We start from the raw sequence: 25,842 nt of genomic DNA, 5'->3' as shown, positions 1-25,842 counted from the left end.
AGAAAAGAAAAAGAAACACTTAACTATTCAATGACTACAGAAAGGTTATATGAACTTAATCTATATTATATTTGTAATGAAATAATTTTTCACCTTTAGAGAATCAGGTTGTTGTCACAATAAAAATGTTGTATAATACACTGTATTAATAATAGCACACTAAATGATTTTGTCTGTCTTTTCTCTACACTGTCATTCAACAAGTACAATTTGCTATTTGCTATATATCATGCTAAGTAGGATCTGAGGGAGTAAGGGTATACAAGATAGACATGATTCCTGCCTCAGGGTCTTCATGTTTAAAGAGGAGAGACAAACCAATAAATAGAATTGCAATATAGAATGTTTCAATTTTGAGACTTTCACCAGCCTGTAAAACATAGGCCACCTTTACCATCACTTGAAATTCTTACAACCTTTTCATCACCAGTTCAAGAGACCATCACAACCTTGACTAGGGCCCATGGTATTGTTCTGGTGGCAGGAATCAGGATTTTAATAAAGGCCTATGGTAATTTCCCTGGCTATGGTTATCTTTGGTGTTTTGTGGTAGGGTTGTAGGGCTGGCTAAGGTTCATAAGATTTATATTCATAATCTCAGCGGCTTGTATGTGGAGAAGAATGGTGATGCCTATCAGTGGTGGTAGGTGGTAGTCACCAGCGGGAGCCTCAGTGGAAAAGTCTGTGTCTAAGTAGAAAACATGGGAAGTAATTACTGCTGCTGGAAGTTGGAGCAAAAGTTTCTACTTGGAGCTTTTCTGGAAACATGTTTTGCTTATTCATCAAATTATGATTGAACTGTGTAGATGTCCAAATGTTGTAAATAATGAAATTAAATGGTATGATTTATGCCTGTGTGGTCTTTGTCACATGTCACTTACACTATTTATTTGATATATATTATATGTAGAGAACCACACTAGACACTGAGGGAACTCTGTTTTGGTCTCAGTGGGTTTACAGATCAGGAATGGCGTCAGCCAAGGACACGGGGCATGCGTGTTCAAGGTCACAGGGCGAGTGCCAGCTGTGAATGGAAGTAGATTTAGGTTCCTAATGAGTAAACAAGAGTGTTGTGTAGGACTGTTTTAAAAACTCATCCCAGTGAAGTGATTGGCAATGGAGAGGTCCCCTAGGTCTGAGAGCAGGAAGAAGAATCCCATCACCCTAGCAAAGCAGGGTGGTTGATATTAGCTGGTGCTGGGCTTGAGAACAACCATCAGAGGTTACATTAAAAATCAAATTTATTATAGGTATTTGAGATCAAGATTACCTACATTAAATATGGAATAATTCGACTTAACTAATACTTATTTAGAATCTATCAAGGTTCTCTTTTAAGCTATAAGGAATTTCCTCTTGTATTCTTCTACATGAATGAGACTAACATAAAAACCTAAAGTCTTTCTGACAATCACAAACAGAGAATTAGGGGATTGGGCCAACCTAATTTTGCCTTTTTAATGGTGATTTAAAATTTATTGATAAAAAATTGCCTTACTGAGGAATGCACAGAGTTTTTACTAAGATCATTCTAGTCTTGTGGACTAATCAGCATGTTAGAATTAGAAATGAGTGATCATCTTAATTAGGGGTTTTCAGATGTTGTGTAGCCATAAAATCCTTTGTCTAAACAAAGTTTTACACTGAAGTGTGGTATGTCAAAAAGACAAAAGTGGAGTTGGGTGTGAGGGATAATCTTTATTGATTTACTCCAGTCAAATCTCAAAGGGATCCCCCAGAACCCCCAGGGATTCCCCAAGACACAGAAAACTGCAACTCTGGGTCACTTTCCACATTTCATAAATGAGAGTGCCATTTATGGAAGGGTAAGTGAATCTCCCCGTAGTACTGCTTGTTAGAGGCAGAAAAGAATCTAGCATTTTTGACTTATTTTGGCTTATTTCATTGAGCTTTTTTCTGAAAACCTAACACAATTTGTGTATCTTTTCATTTGTGTTTACAAATGCCTATAGTTTCCAAGGTAAGCGTCTGATTGGTTTGTAACTGAGGGAAAGAGTGACTGCTATGTCCTGAGCCAAGAGAGAAACGGGCTAAATCCACTGTCTGTCTTTATCTCCTTCTTGTATTTGACAGTGTTTATCTTTGCTCTTCAGTTGGAAGAGAGTGGCCTCCACAAACCCCAGCCACAGCCCCGTCCCTTCAGTGGGAAATGTAGTTCCACAGATGATGATGGATTTCCACGTGCTTCTTTGTTAGAGCTCTTCTATGTGATTCTGGCATCTAGTAGCTAGAGCAGGGCAGCTTATGAGCACAGGGGGATCTTTTCTAGACTTCCAGGGGTTGCCTTTGGGTAACAAGGCCCTACGCAATTCTGCCATACTACTCTTTAGGTGATCTAGCGCCATCATTTTTAACCACTGTTCTAAGGTATGTCCATAGCTCTGCATGCTCCCCTTGGTGGTGTACATTTGTTTCTGCAAAGTAGCTACTCAGTCAGGGACCACTCCCATCTTCCCCTTCTGCCCTGGCCACACGCAAACTCACACACACACATACACACATGCACAGCTAGGCATACCATATGAGCAAGTTCTAGCTCATGAAATGTGAATGGAAGTGATGTGTGTCATTTCTAGCCCTGTCCTAGCAAACCCTCCCATGTAGTGTTCCTCAGGGCTCTCTCCCTGTTTGTTGGCTGGATATATAGAATTTAAGCACCTAGAGCAATGTTTCTTAAGCTCAGTCTATCAGCATTTGGGGCTGAAGAATTCTTGGTTGTGAGGACTTGTCCTGTGCATTATAGAGGGTTAAGCAACATCCCTGGCTTCTACCCACTCCATGCCAGTGGCACCTCCCCTGTTGGAACAGCCCAAAATGTCTCCAGGAATTGCCAGATGTCTCCTGGTGTGGCAGAAGGTGGAGGGAAGCAGGGGTTGGGAGGGGCAAAATGACCCCTGGTTGAGAACTACTGCCTAGAGTATTGCAGAGCCATATGATGGAAGGGGCAAGGGGCCCTGAACCACCTGAGATAGAAAGCCAACTGGCATTTATTGCACAGGGCTGTGAAACTATGGAAATGTTGAGGTTTGCTTGTTACAGCATCTGATGGTACCTAACCAAGCACACTGCTTTTTATCTGCTTTGCAAATTGAACTTCTATGTAAGATTCCTTTTAAAGAAAGTATCCCTCGAAAAGAATGAAATAAACGTAACCTTTGGAAACTTTTGACCCAGTTTAGTCTCTTCCCTTTACAGATAGGAACCAGTTACAAAGAAGTGAGGTGACTTGTCCAAGACCACACAGCTAGGGAGTTGCAGAGGCAGGCCCGGAACTCAGGCCTCCAGGTGCTTCACCCTGTGCCCTAACCTGAAGCCACTTACTTTAACTTTCTCTGAACAGGAACAGATGGAAGTGACAAAACCAGCCATACTGGGCACAGTTTAACTTGGCCTACATGTAGGATGGGTTGATAAAGTGCCTCAAGTTCCTCCTCTGACCCCATCATGTTTCTTCTTCCTGTTCATTGTGTTGTATCATCTGAGTCACTATTTAGGGGGAAGGCATTGCCTCATTCGTCAAAGACCCTGTTAAAAAGCAGGTTATTTCCTGGGGGAAATCATACTTCTACCTGTGCTACCTGGCAGTACAGATCCCTTTACCAGATTGGTCAGGTACCCCAGAAGAACAAGGAGAGCCCAAAAATGGGGTCCTGAGTGGCTCAATCCCCAAAGCAGGGCCAGCATGGGCTTCTGATTGGGATGAGGAAGAGACTGAGGAACCAGGAAACAAGGGAACCTGAAGGCCCATCCGGTGGGCTAGCCACACCTGGCTGGGGCACGGAGTGAACAGCTAAGTCGCCAGTGGAAAAGATGTTTCCAGCTTCACGTGAAGCCTGGCTCTCATTGGGTGGGGCTCTGGGTGGGGCTCAGCTTGCAGGCCATTCCTGGGGCAGCTGGGTGAGGCCAGCCCCAGCAGGGCGACGCTAGCACCTCTTCACACGTTACAGTGGTGTCATCTGGAGAAAGGTGTGAAGTAAATGCATCGACTAATGTACCTTGCACACATTTTCACACCCTCATTTTTCTGTTTCATGCTCCCTTTCTCCCTCAAGCCAGCTCCAAATGTGTGAGTCTTTGTGCCATTTCTGAATTTACAAATCCCCCCAGAAGGCACTCATCATGGACTCTCTAGATCTTTGTTGCCAGTTATGGAGAAAAGAATGGACTTAACTTTCCCTAGGGCTATTATAAAACAATGATCATCTGTCCCAGGTGGTTAAGCTTCTATAAATTCTCACAAGTAGCAGAAGCCAGGCTCTCACCCAGCAGGGAAAGCTGAGCATTGGCCTTACCATTGCCAAGTGTATTTGGGGCCGTTGTTTTTCTCTTCTGCTAACTATTCCTTCCAGCCAAAACTTAAGTTGAGAGAAGGGAGCAATTATCCTCATTCTTTGAGAATTACAAATTGTATTTTAAACTGGCATATTTTCACTAGTTGTATACACCTTTTTCTCTTTTTCTTTTTTTCATTTTGGATAATAGTTCTTGGAGTTAAACCTTGGCCTTGGGGATATCTGAGCTGGGGGCGGTTAATTGTTGAATTGTCATGAGCTAACAAAATTATTTAAAAAAAAAACAGTAATTTCATCTTAATTGCTCATGAAAAAAAGTAAAGAAATCTGTAGACATTTGGAGTCCTATATGCTTTATTAAAACTATAAACAGTCATAGCCAAGGCAGTTTGGACAGTCTGCTGAACTGTGTTATTGTTACGAGACTTCAAAACTTAGATATTCAGCTTTTCTATATTCTGTTGCAACATTTGTTACTTCACCTTTTTGCATCACTTCGAATGGGATAAAACTTCAGTACTGAAAGTTTCTTGGAAAGTCATCTAGCCTCTTGGCGCTCAAAGTCTGTCTGTGGATCCGTAGCACTGTTATCGCCTGAGAGCTTGCTAGAAGTGGAGGCTTTTAGGTCTCGCCCAAAATCTATTGAGTAAGAGTCTGAAGTTTACCAAGATCCCCAGGTGATCTGTGTACACATTAAAATTTGAGACTCAGTGGTCTAGTCTGACTCCATCATATGAGGAAACTGAGGCCCAGGCAGGTTTCCAGAAGGGGAAGCTGTGGCTCAGGAAGAAGGGCTACACCTTAAAAGCAAGCTGCCATGAACTTCATAGCCTCTCCAGATCCAGGCTCAGGGTGTGGCTGAAAGCTTCATGTATCCATTTTCAATCATACTTAAACATGGTCACAATATAAGAAATGTTCTAGAGCTGCTTCTACTGTGGGTACTTTTCCAAAAATAACTGGGAAGGACTTGCCCGGTAGACAGACAGGGGCTGACATGGTAATTTCAGACCTGGCAGGTGAATAATGAGTCACCATCTATTCAGATCACTGCTGCGAGTAGTTTCTCAGGGGTGGCAAGATGGCAGTCGTCCACTCCACAAGAAAACTGGAGGGCAAAGCCCACAATATTTATGTTGGCATTTTCACTGTTTATATGAGGAAATATTTTCATTAATCTCAAACATATATTATTGAGTAAGTCTCTGAAATCAGGTGTTTGCTTAAAAAAATAAATATAACCTAGTTCTCATATTTCAGGTTTGATGCAATAACTACCTCTAGCTCCTTGGGGCTGTGTTAGATTTTATTTTTGCGGTAAATAAGACTATAAATTCAACAGAATTGGTCAGCCATGCACAGATTCTAACATGTTACTGTCGTTATAAAGAAGAAATAATTTTTGATTGTCCAACCTTGCTATGTGCCTGAGAAGCAATGAAAACAATTATTTTAGAAGCCAAGATGGGGAGAATCAAATGCCATGTATTTCTGATGGGAGAGGAAGAGGTTCGAATGCTCCATCTGGTGTGTAGGTCTAAGTTCCCTGCCTTGGGCAGAATGGTTGGGCTGTTAGAGGCCTCAAGGAGAAGGTCCCATGGATTTATGGGCAGAAAGAGAGAAAGTGGGAGAGAGGGAGTTGTTTCTTTCCCCGGGTGGAGACAGAGAAAAGAGGATTTGCATTCCTTTGTGACAGGATTGGAAACATATAAGTCAGATATAATGTAAGTTAAAATGCAGACCAGACCACAAAGGCTGGTATATAGGAAGCACTCCATAGATGCTCATTCCTTACTGTCTTCTCTTTTTCTCTCCAAGAGTCAAGCTGATGGCACAGTCCAGGCAAAACCCAGAGGCATGTTTGGTTTGCTTAAGAGGCCTTTATCTGCACTGGCAAAACACAAAGGAGAATGTTTTCATTGTTACTAAGAAAAGAGCTGCTCTATGAATCATGGCTGCTTCGTGGGAACAGCAGCAGCTAACAGCAGCAGCCAATGCAGAGTTTCCATGCCTCTGGGGGCATGGGGAATTTGGATTTCCTAATGAGAACTAGGGTTCCTATGGCCTCGCCCTGAAGTGATAGGAGCCATTGAGATCTAGAATAGTCTAGATGAGGTCAGAGGGAGCACAGGGTGGTTCTGATTTAGGCTGCTGCACTGAAATGACCCTGGGCAGAAGGGAAGATGCTGGGGTCACAGGCAAGGAGCCCTGAGCAGGTGATTCTTAGGGGCCACAAGTAACTGTGGGTTCATGGGAAAGGTGAGGAGGAGCTCGCACAGTAAACAGCCTTTTAGGGAAAAGCAAGTCTGTCTCATGATCCCAGTTTTTCTTCAAAATAATATATAGAAGTCTAAAAATGGAGGGGGTGGGGCGGGGGACAAAGCAACAATGACCTACTCAGAATTTCAAATGCCCTTTGATAAGTTTCACTTATCAGACTATTACAATTCTGATTCACCAGTGAATTGGAGATGGATTTGAGAGTGGGTACATGCAAGGTAATGAACCTAGGTGAAGATAATCCAATGGCACAGATAGATCTTCCTAAGCAGTAATAATCATATCTGACATTGGCATGGCTTTTCATGATTTATAGACCATTCTTATTTGATCCTCATGGCAACCTTATGAGGAATTTCCCTCTCGTTAGCCCATACAGCCTTGGCAAGCCCAGGGTTTATGCTCTTCCACTAGACCAGTGGCCTATACATGTAGGGTGTACAGGAGAATCGATTGCTTGCAAAATAACACTATTTAATTTTTTTCTAAAAATAATGAAGAAATTAAACTTTACCAATACTGAAAATGTGGATTGAGGCAGCCGTGCCATGTCTGTTTTATGTCATACAACCCCACATCATGTACACCCAAGCCAGGTCAGCTGAGGATGGAGGGACTTTGCACTTTTCAGAGGGTTGAAGTGCCCTCAGCTTACTTCCTCACTTCCTGCATATTGTCTCATGTTGCCCTTCACTCAGCACGTGACATGAATTTATCAATTTTATTCTCTTCCTTACTCTGACAGAATGGACAAGCTACTGAAAATTATTCCTCTCCAAAAATGCAAATGAGGGAAATAACAGTGGTGCAAGCGCACAGCAAGTCCCAAAGGCAGCAGAGCCCCACACTTCTGTTATTCCTATGTGCTCTTTGTCAGTCATAACGTGAGATTGAGAACAATGACAATCTCATCTGAGCTAACAAGCGGCCAAAACATTTTCTTTTTTTTTTTTTTGAAACAGAGTCTCGCTCTGTCATCCAGGCTGGAGTGCAGTGGTGCATGCAACCTCTGCCTCCCAGGTTCAAGTGATTCTCCTGCCTCAGCCTCCCGAGTAGCTGGGATGACAGGCGTGCACCACTACGCCTGGCTAACTTTTGTATTTTTAGTGGAGACGGGGTTTCACCATGTTGGCCAGGCTGGCCACGAACTCCTGACCACAAGTGATCTGCCCGCCTCGGCCTCCCAAAGTACTGGGATCACAGGCGTAAGCCACCACACCCAGCCCAAAACATTTTCAAGAAGGTTATTTGAAATGTGAATTATCTTTGCCATCCTTGATAATGAATGTCACCCAAGTATCAATCGTATTTTATAAGCCCAAGGATATTGAGACTGCATTGAGATCAGCAATTCATTGAACCTCGCAACATCCAAACAGGAAGACAAACCTCTGCAGTTCCCCCAACCCAACCCTGTGGTGATTAAAAACATAAGATTCTCAACAGTATTTTAAAAGTTTGCAAAATTTATTGGTAAATATTTAGCAGCTTCTTTTGAGACTTGTTACCTAAAAACAACAACAACAACAACAACAACAAACTCTGTGACTGGGTAAATCTGTGACTGGGTAAATGTTTGTTCTTCCTGATGCTATTAAAAATGGTGGAAATAACACTTAAAAATAGATATAATAACAAACAAAATGCCAAATGCCTTTATTAGTAACATAATACTGTTGAAATAGAAAGAGAAAATATTGCTGAATGTCTGAAGAATCAAGGATGAGAACAAATGATGCTGTATAGGATGTTTGCTATTTAGTTGTATGAAAGCATACATATTGTCAATGTTTCAGTTTAGGGTATTCGTCAGGTTCAGTTTCAGTAATTCAGAACCTAAAGAATTACTTTAAATTTGTATGTGTGTGTGTATGCCACATATGGGAAAATGTACTAGAAAAGATATTTCCTCAACAATTACTTCTTTAAAATTAAATTTCCTCAACAATTAAATTACTTCTTTTAAAAAAAGTTTTATGTAAAACCTAGGTTAAGTGTGCCCACTGAGGCAGAGATTGAGCTAGATAAAAGTCATTCCATGAATTATTCACAGGAAAGCTTTTATAACAAAGTAGTTAATGCCAGAATTACACAAAATGTTACAGGATGTCATCCATATGGGTTAACTTTATAAAAACAAGACTTTTAAAATATAGTGGAGTCTTTATAACACTGTATAATGAGATGGGTAGTGATCATGAAAACCTTTTGTAATACATAGACCAGGTTCTTTGTAAGTTCCTTGTAAGTTATTTTCTATCAAAATATTAAAGGAATTATTGAATTTAAGATAAGTTATTCAGCTATTCATTTTTCTCCCAGAAAGAGATGAGACCTAAATATGCTGGCCTTTCTTTGATAACAAATATTCTATCTAGAAAATAGGTTGTGAAAAAAATATTAGCACTGTAAAATCATCATAAAGAATGAAGGTGAGAAGGAGACATTTTCATTGTCTAACTGGCCCAGGAAGGCTGTGACTAAGGTTAACTAAACGCTTTGTCTTCCTCAAACCCATCACCTCAGACTAGATTAAGTGCCCTCCTCCTCTCTGCAATCCTATAATACCATGTATACACATTCATTCATTCACCTACCCCCCCACCAACCCACCCACCCATCCTTCTATCCACCCACCCGCCCCCCTACCCACCCATACTACAAGTATGTATTGATCACTTATTAGGTACCAGCATTCTAGATGGTGGTTATACAAAGCAGACAGTTGACAAAATCATCAAAAAACCCAGCTCTCATGAAACTTACATTCTAACTAGGAGACACAGATCGTTTAAAAAATGAGTAAGAAGCTGGTCATGGTGGCTTGAGCTATAATCCCAGCTACCTGGGAGGCTGAGACTAGAGGATGGCTTGAGCCCAGGAATTTGAGGCTGCAGTGAGCTTTGATTGTGCCACTGCACGTCAGCCTTGGTGACAGAATGAGACTCTGTCTCTTAAAAAAAATAAGTTATTGGCCGGGCGCGGTGGCTCAAGCCTGTAATCCCAGCACTTTGGGAGGCCGAGACGGGCGGATCACGAGGTCAGGAGATCGAGACCATCCTGGCTAACACGGTGAAACCCCGTCTCTACTAAAAAATACAAAAAACTAGCCGGGCAAGGTGGCGGGCGCCTGTAGTCCCAGCTACTCGGGAGGCTGAGGCAGGAGAATGGCGTAAACCCGGGAGGCGGAGCTTGCAGTGAGCTGAGATCTGGCCACTGCACTCCAGCCTGAGTGACAGAGCGAGACTCCGTCTCAAAAAAAAAAAAAAAAAAAAAAAGTTATATAAGTTTGTGGTGATAAATATTATGGACCAAAAAAAAGAGAGAAGGAAATTAGGGAGCGCCAGGGAATACATTGTGATTTTAACTTCAGTCATCAGAGAACGCATCACTGAGAATACAATGCAGAGTAAAGACCCCAAATAGGTGAGAGAATGAGAACTGCAGATTATGGGGTAAGGGTTTACCGAGCACAGGGAACAGTAAGTGCAAAAGCCTAGAGGGATTGTGCATCTGTTTTAGTTTTAGGTGAATGAGTGACCGGGAGAGGAAGCACTGAATCAGTGAAGTAATCAAGAGCAGGGCTGGCAAGCTGGGCAGAGCCTTGGCCTTGCAAGATTTAGGCTTTTATTCCACGTGAGATGGGAAGTCCCTGGAGGGTTCCTTCCATGCAGAGGTCATGACATGGTCTGCCTCATGTTTTAACAGGGTTGTTCTGGCTGTGTTATGGAGAATAGACTGAATGGGGGCAAGTGCAGAAGTAGAGAGCTGTAAGGAGACAGGGCAGGGATCAAGGTGAGAAATGGCCCAAGGTGGCCTGGACAGAGTGAAGATGCTAAGTGTTTGCATGCTTAATTGCTATGTTACATTGAAATTGTCTACTTACTTTTAATCTCCTCCACGTACATAGTGCATTCCCAGCACCTACCACAATGCCTCACCCCTACAAAATCACAAACTGTCTCCTTTTTAGAAATGACCCATGTCCATTTTGAGGGCGGTATAGAACTCATTTCCTTGTGGCTAACCTATCTACAAAGGCAATTGAGGTAGAAAAAGTTACTTAAGGATTAAAGGAAAAATCAGTGGTTGATTGTGGGTTAAGAGAAAGCAGATGATTGGGGGAGTATATTCTTGGTCGTAGAGACTAATTTTAAGGAAAATCTTCCTTTCCTAACAACTCTGTGTGTTTTGGTCTAAGACAGAAAACTGTTTCTATCTGATGTAATAACTTGGAACCATCACATCGCACAATTCCAGGACATGCCTTTCCCACAGAATGCAGTGTGAATCCCTGAGGTTGTGCAATGTAGTGCTGATTTATGGATATGTATCTATCTATATCTTTGAGAAGTCTCTAGCTATTGGGAGGTGTCTCAAATTCACATAATTGCAGAAACAAAGCGAAAGACATGATCTCACATACTATTTGTTCAGGGACTTGTGGCTTTGGATAGTTATAGTAGATTGAATAATAGTTCCCAAAAATGTCAGATCCTCATCCTTGGTACTTATAAATACTTCCTTATGTGGAAAAAGGGACTTCGCAGAAGCGATTAAATTAAGGATCTTGAGATGGAGAGATAATCCTGGATTATGTGGGTGGGCCCAAAATACAATCACAAGTGTCTGTATAAGAAAAAGGCAGAGGGAGATTTGACATGGACAAATGGACAGATGAGGAAAAGACAATGTGACACAGAGGCTGAGACTGTAGTGACGCAGCCATAAGCCAATGAATGCTGACAGCCACCAGAATCTGAAATAGGCAGGGAAGGGCTTCTCCCCTGGAGTTTTTGGAGGGAGCTCCAACATCATGTCTTTGGCCCAGTAGTACTGATTTTTGGTCTTTTAGCCTCCAGAACTGTGAGAGAATAAATTTTTGTTGTTTTCAGCCAGGAAGTTTATGGTAATATTGTAACAGCAGCCACAGGAAACAAATACACTAATATGGTAGTAGCTTTAACCTATTTCTTGTGTGGTCATTTATCCTCTGAAAGAGCAACTACATTGTCTGTCTTTAGATTTGTCTATGAATATTTCATCAGTGACTCTATGCACAACAGTGATTTTAAAGGGGAGGCAAGGTGATTATAGCACTCTCTGGTAGGAAACACCTTATACCTGCTGAACTGTTAAGCCAGGATGCTCCTAATTTAGGGTATGAGAAGTCTGTTTGCTAAATAACATTTTTATAAATAGCAAATAGTGGTTGAAAGGAAATTATACGACTGAGCCATCTTGCTTTATGATTTTACTTACTTAATGGTTAAAAATCGATCTATTCAAAGATTCCAAATGACCCACACGCATATCCATCTTTCTGTTTTCCCTGAAAAAAACTGAGAGCAAGCTTTTATCTGGAGTAGAAGCTCTATGGGACATGTAGCACATGAGTTAACACTATGCAGGATGCTACAAAATCTAGTTAAATGTGACTCCAAACTCAATGTTACTTGATCTTTCTTCATCTTGATACCTCACAACCCTCTAACCCCAAATCATGGGAAGATTCTAGAAGTCTCATGAAGACTAAAACACTGAGGAATGTTGAAGATGTTTTAGCTGAGAGGCTTATTGCCTAAGTTCCCACAATCTCTGGGAGTGTTTCTTTGCTAACTTGCCCCATTTAGATGTGGAATTTATTACCAAAGATGGAAACCCTGCCGCCAGAGTCCAGTCTTCTTGGGTGGACTATGAAGCTGTTCTTCTCTGAAGTCCTGCTGTCTTCCCCAGTATCTTGAGTGCTGGAGGTATGGGTCATGGGAACCTATGAACCATGGCAATATTGTATCACTCTGACTCAGTGCTTTTCTCTACCTTCCAAAAGCCCACAATTGTCTTCTCTCCTCTAAATATTTTCAATGAACTTTGATTCTAGCAACAAAAGTCATAAGGGACAAGTCTTCAGGTAACATCTTTTGGCCTTGCTATCTAAATCCTCTAAGTCAGATGTGAGAAAACTATGGCCTGTGGGCCAAATCCAGCCTGCCTCCTGTTTTCTTTTTTAAAAAATAAAGTTTTATTGAAAGATAGCCATGCCTATTTACTTATGTATTGTCTGTAGCTGCTTTTGTGCTACAGTGGCAGAGTTGAGTACTTGAGACAGAGATGGTATGACCTGCAAGGCCTAAAATGTTTAGTATCCGACCCTTTACAGAAAAAGTTCACAGACCCCTGCTTTAAGTCAAGGGAATTGAGTGTCTGATTACCATCTTTTAACAGAGATGGAAGGTACTGAGAGGACTGAACTGGACTGAATTACTGCCACAGGATATCCTGCCACTTAGGCCCAGAGGTTGTGGGAAGTCTGAGTTAACTGGACGCCCAACACGATTTCTATCCAATTCCGAATGACCCTTTGCTCTTGAGCTACTGCAGGGATGGTGGCAACACACATCCCAAAGATGATCTCACTCTCCATTTACCCACATTCTAAGGCAGACCAGATCTAACTGGATTGTTCAAGGATGCTTCTGTTGAGGCTGTACCCTCTGTCCATTTGGGTTTCCTCACACATCCTCCACAAGTCCTCAGGCTGCTTCATGTGTGGACAAACTAGACTGGAAGATGCCGAAGGACAGGCCTTCCAGACAAAGAGCTCTTCCTCAAGATCCCCTGGCATATTGTGCTGTGCACACTGGAGGTGCAGGAGCATCCCTACTTGTACTACGTTAACTGTGAGACCCAACCTTCTGCTCAGAGGATGACAACAGATGGATGCAAATTGTCCTATGATTGCCATTTTGGAATTGCCATTTGAAGACAGTGGTGACCTGTGGGTCTGGAGGAATCACTGCAGGGTGGGACATACGTATCAAATTCTGCAACCTGGGTCAGTTGTGGTGGTATCTACTTTGGGACACTTCACAAAGAAAGAAGAGGGAAATGAAATGATGCCTATATAATTGCCTCATGGAAAAGATTCCCTATCATGTTACAGAAATATAGTCCACTATGTAATTACTCTGGAGGACGATAGCATCCAGATTCCTCTTCAGTATGGTGTGTGGTTGGTTGTTAGTTTGTACAGAATGAATGATGGCCTCTGTTTGCCTGCCAACCAAATGTGGGACACTCAGAAAAGCAATTTTTTCGCATCAGACAGATCTGGATTCAGATTTTACTTTTTCTGCCAGATTTACTTCATTCTGCCTTTGCCACTTTGGTCAATTTAATTACCTTTAGTTTTATCACCTGTAAGATGGGAATACTGTTTCTTGATTCATAATGTTATTGTCAAGATGAAGTAAAAGAGTTAATAGAAAAGACTTCCACACTGCTGGAAGAAATAGTAGTCACTCAATTCTTTGCCATTTTCAGCTTGTCTTATTGTTGAGCTAAACAAAATTCCCGAGGAGATTTGTGAATTTATTGAACACATTTTATTGAAGAGGTGCTGGGAGCACTGGTTCAGCAAAAAAAAATAAAATAAAATAAAATTTAAAGATTAGTATAAAGTAATAAGGATAGATCTACAGTTGTTATTAAGGGAAGGCAGGATCTGTGTGTATTTGTACCCCAGTATGGTGGTTTTCTTTGTAATGCTGGAAGCTGTTGTTAACCTGAGAAAATAGCAATAACAATGTTTCATTTATGGACACAGCTTTCGACCCCATCAGGGCCCTGGTACAAAAGGCCAGTGGAAGCTGGGAGGGCTCAATGGATAGGAAGCTTGGCACTGATAGTAACAAATACTGCCAGTAATAATAGCATATTCCAGCTTCTATATAAAGGTTGGGACTGGGCCCGGATGGAAGTTAGAATAGAGCATAGGTTCTGTGCTACTTCCAAAAGGTATTTTGTTCTTCCCGTATTCTTTGAGATCAGAACAAAGAAACAGTTGACTGGATATAGAAGTTTCATGACAAGTAAATGACATTTTGTTCAGGATAATTGTAACATTTGCATTGTTTCCTTTTGACAGTTGATCAAAAGGAAATTTAAATGTACAGGGCTAACTGGCCCCATGTAGGTCAATAAATAAGCTAGTGCATTCAGTTTTCATCCTAGGACTCTGGAAGGCAAACTTAGGAGTCTTTCCAGAATTTTCCTCCTCAGTCGGCTCAGTCGGCATCCCCTATATAATTGTTTCAGTGGTGCTGCCACTGGGTGGTTGTCAGCCTCTGCCATATTCAGAGAATTGTGTGGCTTCCTTCTAAAGCTTTGCTGCATTCCTATCTTAAATCCCAGTTAAAGAACCGCACATTCTGAGAATAGTCTTGAATTTTCTAATATTTTGAGAGCCCATCAGACCTGTAATATCCTCACTTCTTCCTATTTAGAATTTATTTTTTCCATACTGTTAACGTTAAGAAGCCAGGAGACTGGTGGTTTTTACATTTTTTTTTAAATTTGCTCAATGTCTTGCCAGGATTGTCCAAAAATATTGTTTTAAAACCTTTGTCCTAAAGAGCTCTGTGAAATTACAAGGCAAGCCAAACTCAGCATGTTGGTTGGAGTGAAGCTCACCAATGGGGAGCCCTTATAAACAGAAACTTAGACTTGAAGGAAGACCATTGAAGGATTCTTCTTATCTTTCCTATTGATGCCTCTTAGAATTGTAGCCTTTTAAACAGAGGTTCCAGTACCTAGTTTTTCAGCCAGTTCTAAGATTTCTCTTTTGCTTCTTTTTCAATTATGTAGAAAATGGCCTAGCTAACAGCAAGAGGAAAACAATTTTACATTCTACATGCTCACTGTATTTTTAGTTGCCTAAAACTGTGACTACTTGCCAAAATTATTCTGGCATTCTATGAAGAGATGCCATTTGTCATCAGAAAACTTTTGAACTCTACATAAATACAAAGTATCAGAGGATTTTTTATATCCAGACAAGGCTTATAAAAACAATTAGACTGTACTTTTTGGGTTTTGCTTGGGTCGAATATGATTCTGATCATCAGAAAGGGATTTCTCATTCACTCCTTGATGAATTGCATCAGTAAGGGTCTACACAGGAAAAAGAAGGCATGTTAGGTATGTCAAACAAAGGAGGTTTAAGACGGACCTGATTGTAAAAGAGCTGAAGGAACAAAAAAGAGGGAGGGTTGGGTAACCCAGAAATTAGATTGTGAGGCTGCTGCCACTGGAAGAATGGAAGTGCCGAGGGGAGCCAGCACCCCGACTTGTGCTCACTGGAATTGTTGGAGTTGCATCTGTTTTGGAACCTCCTGTTTCTACCTACTGGAATTACAAAGGCTGCAGGAGCTTGCAGCTGTTCAAGGCTGCTGCTACTGCTGCTGCTGGAACAGCCAGCACCATAGGAGCTCAGAACTGCTGTCTGCCACCACTGCCAGAACTGGCTGCCACTGCTGGGTGTGTAGCTGGAGCAGAGAGAAGAACAATGGTTTCTCCCCCTTCGCCCTTTCCACATCCACCAGTGTCTCCCACTGCTTTGATCTAATTGGAAGTCAGTTGTCAGGATTCTGGGAAATGTAGCTTGAAGGGTTTGCTGAGCCTGGAAGAGAAGGAATGGAATTGAAACCAAGCAGGCAATCGACCAGCTCCTTTCTCTCCTTCATGAAGAGGTGGAATGTGTTCTGCATGAACCTGCCATGGAATATGGCAATGTGTGACACGTCCTTGCCAGCTCTGTGAATGAGTAAATGTTCACTTGGCTTTCTTTTCCTTCCCCAAAATATTTTTAATTTTGAGTAGCTTCCACTTAATATTTAAAGATAGACTATGACTACAAAAATCGAGCAATACATTCTATAATTTGTCTTCCGTAATTTGTTTCTTTAGAAAGTTTTGGAAGAAAGGCAACTGACATTGATTTATGCTTTTACAAAGATGTTAGGTGACACACAAACATTTTTCCTTTAATGCTTACAACAACCTTATGCAGTAAGAATAACTTTTATCCCTAAAAAGCAGTGTCTGGAGGAAAGTTTCACAAGCTCTTTATCTCCAGAGCCAGGAGGAGACCTCTGTCTAACACTTTCCATCCAGCCAGCATGTGGGAGGCTCATATGCTGGAAAAAAATTACGTTTTTTTTTTTTTTTTACTTAGAGCCCAAGAGGTTCCTGGATATGGGAAGAATAGGATTTATGAGTAGATTGCCAAGGTGTTTTCTCCCCCACTTTGTAGTGCTGCTGTAAGCTCAAAGAAACAATGTATACTCCAGTGGATAGAGGTGCCAATCTTGAATTTGCAGAGGACTTGGCTTGAATTTCTTGACAGCACAGCTTCCAGTCTTTCTTTTATAGTTTTTAGTTACATCCAATAGATTGGAAGCACTTTGATGATGCCATAGTGTCATGTTCATCTCTGAATCCTGAACAGGACCTGGTAGAGGGCTGGCACCTAGAGAGGCTCAACAAATGTATGACTATTTAACTGTGGGTGTTGGAAGGCTCTGCCTCCTTCATGGATCACACAGGATCTATAATCTTCAGAGATAACTTGGTTCAGATCCAGACTCACTACTTACTAGCTATGTGACCTTGGGAAAGTTATTACTTTTTCTATAATCTCTTCTGTAAAATGGAGATAATACCTACCTATCAAAGGTCATTGTAAGAATATGTTGGTTAATGTATATAAAGTTCTTGGCATTATGGTGAGCATATGATAAATGCTTAATAACTACCTGTTTACCATTGTGTCATTTCTTACTGAAGTTAGCATATGTCAAAAAATCAATTTGATCACTACTTATGCGCAGTGCACTGATTTGAAAATATTTGTAAGGCTGGGCGCGGTGGCTCAAGCCTGTAATCCCAGCACTTTGGGAGGCCGAGGTGGGTGGATCACGAGGTCAGGAGATCGAGACCATCCTGGCTAACACAGTGAAACCCCGTCTCTACTAAAAATACAAAAAAATTAGCCGGGCGTGGTGGCGGGCGCCTGTAGTCCCAGCTACTCGGGAGGCAGAGGCAGGAGAATGGCGTGAACCCAGGAGGTGGAGGTTGCAGTGAGCCAAGATCGTGCCACTGCACTCCAGCCTGGGCGACAGAGCGAGACTCTGCCTCAAAAAAAAAAAAGAAAAAGAAAAAGAAAAAGAAAATATTTGTAAATAAGAGACCATCTATATATAAACGAACTTTGCTTCTTTTGTATGTTGAGTGCCTGGAAGCTTTCTGCAGGGAAAATCAACTGGTTGAATTTGAAATGGCCTGAGTTTTGGATAAAGGTGGATGAATCAAATCTTGTGTATATGCATGTGTATACTTGTGCACGTAGTGTCTTTATGACATTATTCTCTTTTGAAAAACAATTCTTTGGAACTTCATGTTTCGATTGACTTACCATGAGCTTTCTATATACTTGATGATTAAAATGTCCCCATTTGGTCTTGCTCTCTGATTGCTTTCCCAAATTTCTGGTTATTTGCCATTTCATGCTATGAAAGCACTAGAAGATGGGTGCCAATGTAGTTAACTCAAATATTGCCTGCATATTTCTAAGTGTATTGTTTTGAAGACAGTCAAATAGTCACACATTTGTTGAGCCTCTCGAGGTGCCAGCCCTCCACCAGGTCCTGTTTAGGATTCAGAGATGAACATGACACTATGGCAGTCATCAAAGTGTTTCCAATCTATTGGATGTAAATAAAAATTATAAAAGAAAGACTGGAAGCTGTGCTGTCAAGAAATTCAAGCGAAGTCCTCTGCAAATTCAAGATTGGCACCTCTATCCACTGGATATGTCAAGGGACAGCATATCCTGACATTTATAGCTTCGGTTCAAGCTGGAAAAGCTAATTTGGAATTAGACATGTCATGCACCATTACAGAGCCAGAATTTTTTTACAGCCTATCCTATTCTTGAGCAGGGATTTCTTCCTTACCAGGGCACATATTACTTTGGCAAAAACTATAGAGACTGGATATCAATTTTCAGGAAATTCTAAACCGGTATTAATTGGGTTTCCTTTATTTTTTTTACAGTATAAAACCCTAGTCCAAGTTTAAGAAACCGCTCTTGAGACCGTTCTCTAACTTCAAATCGTAACTCTGTTTGGGGAGTCTTTACCCCTCAAAATATAAGTTTATTCATTTATTAATCGATTCATCTACTCATTTATTTATTTAACAAATATATTTTGAGTGCCTGCAGTGTACCAGATACTGTTCAATGCTGTGAACACATACAGAGTGAACAAAATAGGCAAAGTCCCTGGTTTAAAAATCTTAAAGCTAAAAGGGACCTTAAATTTTGGTGCTATATTTTCATTAAAGGCGAGATTATATAAGTATATAAAATCACTGGAGGTCAGTACGCAGAAGATGGGAGAATTGTCTTCAGACAGTCAACTCTGCTTCATATCTGAAGTCCCTCTTAATAATAAAACAAATTAAAATATCTAACCCTCATAGTTGTAAAGGAGAACATCAGTTAGAATAGTTATGGCTAGTAACAGCTCACCTAATTTAAAATGGTTAGACAATAGAGTTTAACAAAACAAAACAATAAAAGGAAGAGTAGCTTTAGGCACTATTTCATCCACAGATTCAGGAGGTGACAGAGTCTGAGCCCCATTTGTTTGAAATTCTCATGAAACATCAGCCAGCTCATTTGCTCCTGTGCTCCTGGCAGTGCGTTTGCAGTTGGGCAGTGGGTTCTCTCCTTTCCTCTTCACTCTGTACCACGGGTGCTGCTGCTGTTTATCTCACTAAGTGTTATTCATATGAAGAATTAGAATAATGCAACTACAAATGAGTTCACTCCTTCTTTAAGATCCCAAATCTTTTAAATAATATATACAGATATGTATGAAGGACGAGTGTCAAAAATGGCCTGGTGCTGTCAAACAAACAATTCTGGCAAAACCCAAGGGGTGGGAAGAGATTTACAAGGGAGAGCAACATAGAACTTACATAGTAAAAACTAAAGAATAATAATAATCTCACTGGGATAAATTGGGAATTGGGGAAAGAATGTGCAAAGCTATGTCTGGTGAAGAATTGAAATCTGGGTCTCAACAAGTAAAGGAGTAATGGTCGTAATACAATTTACAGACAAGAAAATACAAATGGCAAACAAATACATTTTTAAAATGTTCAACCTTTCCAGTAACTCAAGACATAAAAATCCAAATGATGTCAAGCTATTATTTGGCATTTATTAAACTAAGAACAATAAATAAAAAATAAACATTATGTGTTTATAAGTAAACAAATATATATGATGTAGTGCTGACAAGCCTGTGGGAAAATGGTATATTTAATTCTTGTTAGTGTCAATAGCAGTTACAGTTCATTTAAAAGTCTGAAGAGAAATTCTGTCAAAAAGCATAACAATTTTTATACCTACAGCTAAGTAATCACTCTCTTTAGGATTATTCCCAAAGAAGCAATTTGAAGGAAGAAAAGTGATGTATAAAGATGCTTATTTTTATTTTTTTGAGATGGAGTCTCGCTCTGTTGCCCAGGCTGGAGTGCAGTGGTGCGATCTCAGCTCACTGTAACCTCTGCCTCCCAGATTCAAGAGATTCTCTTGCCTCAGCTCCCGAGTTGCTGGGATTACAGGCATGTGCTACCATGCCTGGCTAAGTTTTATATTTTTAGTAGAGATTGGGTTTCACCATGTTAATCGGTTGGTCTTGAACTCCTGACCTCAGATGATCCACCTGCCTTGGCCTCCCAAAGTGCTGGGATTACAGGCATGAGCCGCTGCACCTGGCCCTAAAGATGCTTGTATATTGTCATTTATAATAGGGAAAATCTAGAAGCAACTGAACTCTGTGGCAATCAGAAAATGGGTAAAAATAGTATGACATATTAGTTCACTGTAATTTGGCTAGAAACAGAAAAATATATGAAGAGGAGAAACATGGAGGTGTTGAAGGCTTGTGGAAGATATTTATTAGCCCACATTGAAAAACAGAGGGAAAATTTTTGGCTTCTCAATGTTCTGGAATTGAGTGTTGGCTCTTACATGAATATGTAACTCCACCTGTGAAGTCTGGTGTCTCAGGTGAGTGCTGTATGCTTTCCTAAGATGGCGTTCTCCTATCTGTAATCATGGTACTTACCTCCAGGGGATAGCGTGAAGATCAAGTGAGGTCATTCGCATGGAACACTCAGTGCAGTGGCAACTGCAAAACAAGCCAAGGAAATCGCTACCTAAATATTATTACTATAACTGTGTTTATTTTTTTCTTTGTCAAATTAAGAATTAGAAAAGAGCCTGAGAAGAATGGAGAAAAGGTCCTGTGCATGATAATGGAATGGATGGAAGTTTTATTTTTAAGCATTTCACATTATAATGTTTAATAATTTTTAAATGTTGACATTTTAAAGAATATATTTCTGAGTCCAAAGACTTCCCAGGGCAAAGTCCTCATACCAGGGCCTCGTCTCTCAAGCAGCTGGAAAGCCTGACTTCATAGCCCGACCACAAGTGCTCAGAATGCAAATACAAAACTACAGAGTCCACCATACAGATTTAAAATGAACTGATTGTATCTTTATCCTTCCCGCAGCTGTTTTGGGAGAAACTGCTCTTCTTAGATGTCTGATTATTCCACACCTGTGGGGATATAGTATTGCTCCTTGAGAACCAAATCATGTTTGAAATCTCTGGTGTCAGAGGGTCTTTAAAAAATGGATGGCTTAGCATTTCCTCAGAATGCTGCATTCACGGGAGGGTTCTTCCACCTGACCTGTCGGGAACAATGCATCTTTCAGGCTGCTGGGCAGTGAATGGGATGCTCTGAACTCCACTCTTTAGGGTTGTTATTCTGAAATCCTCATTGTCGGCAATGCCTTCTTGGCAGCTAGACAGTAAAAATGCATCTATCAATTCAGTCTCTTTCCTTTTTTTTTTTTTTTTTTTTTTTTTTTTGGTAGCTGCTTGGCAAAGAAGCAAAAACCAGCATAGCTACATTTTATTCTGGGCACCTGCATTATTTATGCTGTCAGAAATTCTAGGCAAGAGGCTGAAACCGTGATTATTATTAGGCTTGGGAACTGTGTGGACAAGCAAAAGAGACTTTCTTTTAATGTGGGTGACAGAAAAATGAAATGACAATCTGGAAAGAACAAACTCCAAGGCATGAACTTCTAAAATGATCTGCCAATTAACTGTGAAGAGGATGGCATCCTAATCAAGCGCTTGATCTACTTACCAGGCGCTCCCGGAGGTTCTTCTGCTGGCTCCACCAAGTAGAAGGAAAAAGCTGATTCTGTTAGCCGTGTAGAACACCTTCCCAGAAGGAAGAACAGGGACTTCTATTCTGGCACATGAATCATTCTCAGAAGGGCTCGATTTGGGTTCAGCCAAGGAGTTGGACTGGACAGAAGTGCAAAGAGAGGCAGGAACATCCTAAATGGCTTCTGTGGCTTGTGTGATGAAAATATCGTCTTCTGGGTTTAAAATGGATAGAAACACTCTGAAGGGCAAGCCATGAAGAGAGCAGGGGATGTGCTGATTTCATCTTTATTTTAAAAAGACACTTTTAAAAGAGTAGTTTTAGGTTTATAGCAAAGTTAAGAGGAAGATGCAGAGATTTCTCATTTACCCCTGCCCCCACAACATGCATAACCTCCTTCATTGTCAACATCCACAGTGGCACATTTGTCACAACTGATGAAGCTACTTTGACACATAATCACCCAAAGTCCATAGTTTGCATTATAGTTCGCTTCTGGTGTTATACATTCTATGAGTTTGGACAAATGTGTAATGACATGAATTCACCATCACAGTATTGTAGCGGGGACAACATTTTACCTCTGTTTCTTAGGGTTTTTTAGCTGGTCCCAAGAATTAAATTGACATAAGACAGATCAACAGGAGAAAAATTACAAATATAATACAAGTTTTATATGACCCAGGAGCCCTCCTCATAAGGAAACGAAGACCCAAAGAAGTGACAAAACCTAAATGTTTCTACATTAGGTTGAACACAGACAGGCAATTGTGAAAAAGTAACTAAATTATGTTGTGGGGGCATGGCAAAAGTAAGATATGAATTATTTTAACAAGGCCTGTTTGTATAGAATTCTTCCAGCCATGACTTTCCACTACAGAATGTTTCTTTTCTTTTGATACAGAGAGGACGTCTTTCACATAGGAGTTTTTATCTCCTGTTTTCAGGAAGAAATTAGGGAGATTAGAGTCTCCTTGCATACTGTTTTATAAGTGTGTTTTTCTCAGAATAATCCTTATACCGTGGTGAAATATTTTGGGGTACATATCCTGCCACCTTTCAGTATCATACGCATAGTTTCATTGCCATAAAAATACTCTGTGCTCCACCTATGTAAATCTCCCTCCCTCTGACCCTCTAGAAAACACTGATCTTTTTATTGTATCTATAGTTTTGCCTTTTAAAAATAATGTCTTATAGTTGGAATCATATAGTATGTAGCCTTTTCATATTGGCTTCTTTCATTTAGTAATACGTGTTTAAGGACCCTCCCTATCTTTTTGTGGTTTTATAGCTCATTCTTTTTTAGCACTAAATAATATTGCATTGTCTGGATGTACCACAATTCATCCACTCACCTACTGAAGGATATCTTGGTTGTTTCCAAGATTTGGCAATTGTGAATAAATCTGCTATAAACACCTGTCTGCAGGTTTTTGTGTGGACATCATTTTTCAGCTTATTTAGGTAAATACCGAGGAGTGTGATTGCTGGATTGTATATTAAGAGTATGTGTAGTTTTGTAAGAAACTGTAAAACTGTCTTCCAAAGTGGCTGTACCATTTTGCATTCCAGCAGTGAATGAAAGTTCCTGTTGCTCCACATCCTCACCAGCACTTGGTGATGTCAGTGTTCCATATTTTGGCCATTCTAATAGATGTGTTGTAGTATCTCATTTTAATTTACATTCCCCTGATGACATCTAATGTGAAGCATCTTTTCATATGCTTATTTGCTGTCTGCATATCTTGTTTGGTGAGACATCTGTTAAAGTCTTTGGGCCATATTTTAATCAAGTTGTTTCTTTTCTTATTGTTGAGTTTAAGAGTCCTTTTTCTAGATGTAATTTTTGTTTGTGGATATCCAATTGTTCTAGCACCATTTGTTGAAAAGACTATCTGTGCTCTATTGTATTGCCTTTTCTCCTTTGCCAAAAATCAGATGATTGTATTTGTGTGGGTCTATTTTTGAGGTCTCTATTCTGTTCCCTTGATCTATTTGTCTATTCATTCACCAGCACCACACTGTCTTATTACTGTAGCTGTATAGTAAGACTTGAAGTCAGGTAATGTCAGTCCTCCAACTCTGTTCTTCTCCTTCAATATTGGCTGGCTATTATGGGTCTTTTGCCTCTCCATATAAACTTTATAATAAGTTTGTCAATATCCACTAAATAACATGCTGGATATTTGATTGGGATTGCTTCGAATCTGTAGATCCAGTTAGGAAGAACTGACATCTTGACAATATTGAGTCTTCCTATCCATAAACATGGAATATCTCTTTATTTATTTAGTTCTTTGATTTTGTTCATCAAAGTTTTATAGTTTTCCTCATAAAGATATCGTACATAGTTGTTAGATTTATACCTAGGTATTCCACTTTGGAGGATGCCAATGTAAATGGTATTGTGTTTTTAATGTCAGATTTTATTTGTTCATTGGTGGTATATAAAAAAGTAATTAACTTTGTATCCTGCAACCTTGCTATAATCCCTTATTAGTACAGGAGTTTTTTGTTAATTCTTTTGGCTTTCCTACATAGATGATCATGTCAACTGCAAACAAAGTTTTATTTCATCCTTCCCAATCTGTCTACCTTTTATTTCCTTTTCTTATCTTATTGCATTGGCTAGTACTCCCAGTATGATGTTGCAAATGAGTAGAGACACCCTTGCCTTATTCTTGTTCTTAGTGGGAAGCTGTGACTTTATCACCTTAAGTATGATGCTAGCTGTAGGTTTTTTGTAGATATTCTTTGTCAAGTTAGGGACATTCCCCTCTATTCCCAGTTTACTGAGAGTTTTTAATCATGAATAGGTGTTGGATTTTGTAAATGCTTTTTTGATCTTTTGATATAATCATGTGATATTTCTTTTTTAGCCTGCTGATGTGATTAAGTACATGATTTGATTTTGAATGTTAAACCATACCTGGTGTAAATCCCATGTAGTTATGGAGTATAATTTTAAAAATATATTGTGGGATTCAATTTGCTAACTTTTTGTTGAAGATTTTGCATCTCTGTTTATGAAAGATATTTGTTCATAGTTTTTTTGTAATGTCTTTGGGTTCAGTACTAGGATAATCCTGGCCACATAGAATGAGTTAGGAAGTCTGTTTTCTTCTATCCTCTGAATGAGATCATTGAGAATTGGTATAACTTCTTCCTTAAATGTTTGGTAGAATTTACCAGTGAACCTATCTGGGCCTGGTGTTTTCTATTTTGTAAGGGTATTAATTATTGATTCAATTTCTTTAATATATAAAGGCCTATTCAGATTATTTATTTTGATAACATTTCCAGAGATACTTTTCCGAGTTTAATCACTAGATTGTCTTCAAAGTCTGCAGTTTTATGTAGTAAAAATGGGCAAGCATCTGACATGTGGGGAAGGATAGAGGATCTTTATGTATATGGATGGATTTTCACCATGAATTCTAATCTTGGGACTTTTCTATGGCAAAATCTGGACCAACCCTATAATAAAAGCCATTTTAAAGATGTCTAGTTTCTGCAGATGTTCTGTTTTCTGAGGGTGATCCTGTGATGTTATTGAAGCCTTCCATGTACATTGTGCAAGCTGTGTAATGCAAAACCTGAGGGGCATTTACATAGTGGTTTTTGTGCCAAAAGAAAATATGTTCACTCTCTAATGAGCATGTGTTACCTTTAGAAATGGGGGGAAATTTTTTAAAGGGCTTCACTTAAAATATTTTAAATTGGTCTTGAAGTCAAATGACATAGGTTTCAATCTGCCACCAACTAGCTGTGTATCCTTGAGCAAGTAGCTCAGTTACATCCTTGTTACATTGGCTTACAAAACCCTCCCTAAGCTGTCCCATGTTTGCCTAGTTCATCTTGTGCTCCCTACTCTTTTTAGCATTCTGGAATTCTGGTTTCCTTTTCAATTCCTCTAACATGCCATGCTGCAATGGTTTTAATCACACCTTTTTCTCTGCTCAGCACTTCTCCCAACTTCTCATCTGGCTCATTCCTCTTTCTTATTGACTCAAAGGTCATATCCTTAGGGAGCCCTTCTATAAAACTCAAGACTGAGTTAGATCCTCCTGGACAAGCACCAGTAGCTATCTTTCTGTATCAATCGTTATTTGTTAAATGTTGAAATTCTTCAATAACTGTAT

General features: G+C 40.1%; 1 protein-coding gene across 1 annotated transcript in view; it reads left to right on the top strand.

Moving 5' to 3' along the window:
• The window catches only part of NCALD (neurocalcin delta), a 478,271-nt gene that overhangs the window by 302,542 nt on the left and 149,887 nt on the right, over positions 1-25,842 (top strand). The window lies entirely within an intron of this gene.

The sequence above is a fragment of the Rhinopithecus roxellana genome, chromosome 9, assembly GCF_007565055.1.
Source record: "Rhinopithecus roxellana isolate Shanxi Qingling chromosome 9, ASM756505v1, whole genome shotgun sequence".
Taxonomy (NCBI): Eukaryota; Metazoa; Chordata; class Mammalia; order Primates; family Cercopithecidae; genus Rhinopithecus; species Rhinopithecus roxellana.
The sequence above is the reverse complement of the archived record's forward strand: the minus strand, read 5'-3'. Positions and strand labels throughout refer to the sequence as shown.